Source organism: Phodopus roborovskii, unplaced genomic scaffold (genome assembly GCF_943737965.1).
Source record: "Phodopus roborovskii unplaced genomic scaffold, PHOROB, whole genome shotgun sequence".
Lineage (NCBI taxonomy): Eukaryota > Metazoa > Chordata > Mammalia > Rodentia > Cricetidae > Phodopus > Phodopus roborovskii.
The window spans coordinates 13,248,264-13,249,797 of NW_026126413.1; the positions used below are offsets into that span (position 1 = coordinate 13,248,264).

A 1,534-nucleotide genomic window follows, 5' to 3' on the forward strand; every position below is an offset into this window, starting at 1 on the left:
GAGATTGATAGCAATTAGAAAACCAGTTTGTGAGGACACATCCCGTTTGTCAGAGAGAACCGAGAGCTCGGGTAGGCTTGAGGCTGAGGAACAGCTTTGATCTTTGGCAAAGCTGTGAGTCCACGGTTCTCTGGTAGCCTGAGCTGCTCTGTTATCTCTTTTGTCTCCTCCTCTGTGTCGAAGACCTCGCCCTCCTGGTGCCTGGGCTTAAACAGCAGCTGATTCTTCTTGAACTAAGCGTCAGTCGGGGCTTTGGGGATCTTAACCTTGCTGATACCAACTTTTGTAGAGGTGGCGATGACAAATTTCTGGTGTGTTCTTCGCAGAGGAACTTCGGGCATTTTTCGAAGCTTAATTAAACACCCGGGTACCACCATTCTTGTCGCCAGCAACTGGTTTGGTGACGGCAGCAAGGACCTTCTCTTTCTTCTTCCTTTCAACCTTAGTTTTTGCAGCTGAGTATTTTCTTTTGAACAGGGCCTTTCTGGAATACATTGCAGGTCGGGAGTACCGGCCAGTTTCTCTAACCAGGACAGGGCTCCCGCTGCAATGCGGCTTCCCCTTCTTGAGCTTCTTAACCTTAGGGTCACCAGCAGCAGGGGCACCTGCGGCATCGCCGCCAGTCTTCTTGGCTGCAGGTTTTCCCCTCTTTTTTGCCAGGCTTCTTGGCTTTTTCACCCGCCATCTTGCAAAGATGGGAAAGAGAACTAAGGTCCCGGCTTCCGGTCTCCAAACCTGCAGTCGTATTTGTGAAGGAGAAAAATTAGGAATAATCCAATTATCCATCAAAAGAAGAATGTTAATTAGAGTGTGTGAATATGATAGAATGATGCGGCATGAACAAGGGCAAAATATCATTCAGCAAGTGAGTGTTTTAATCAGCAGAGATGTTTATAGCATTAGCTCCAATTTCTCGCCCGTGTGTGTGTGTGTGTGTGTGTGGGGGGGGGGGGTTTGGGCATGTGTGAACCCCAGTGCATTTGTGGAGGGGGTCAGAGGACAGCTTTTGGGAGTGAGTATGTGATCACGTGCTGTCCACTGTTTTGGACAGGATCTCCCTTGCTTCTGTTGCTGTCCTGTGTATTACAGGCTAGCTGGCCCATGAGGCTCCAGGCAGCTCTCCTGGGGTTCCCTTCTATTTCTCTGCAGGAGTGGCGAGCTTACAGAGTGAGTTTTCATCTGGGTTATCAGACAAGGGTCTTTTACTTGCTGAGCCATCTTCCTGGCCTCCCTTCCCCAAAGTAATAACTCTTTAATTTACATTTGAGAGAGTGCTGAATCCCAGCCACTAGACCACCAGGGACCAGGTTTTAGTTTACATTTGAAATCCTATCTCTTCTTATGCTGACGAAGGATATCTTATTTTTTGCCTTTTTGTATCCCGTGAGCTTTGGGAAGTTGTCTTTGCCGTAGGCCCACATTGCCAAAGACAGTCTGTAGATTGCTAAACTCTCAGAATTACAGGCTGCCCTGAGAAAGAAAAGTCATTTATTCAAGAGTAAGCCATTCTTTCAGTCAGGGACATGAAGAGTCT

General features: G+C 47.8%; 1 pseudogene; it reads right to left on the reverse strand.

Moving 5' to 3' along the window:
• Window positions 1-233: 233 nt before the first annotated feature.
• LOC127221018 (60S ribosomal protein L6-like) lies at window positions 234-685 on the reverse strand (annotated as a pseudogene).
• Window positions 686-1,534: the final 849 nt, after the last annotated feature.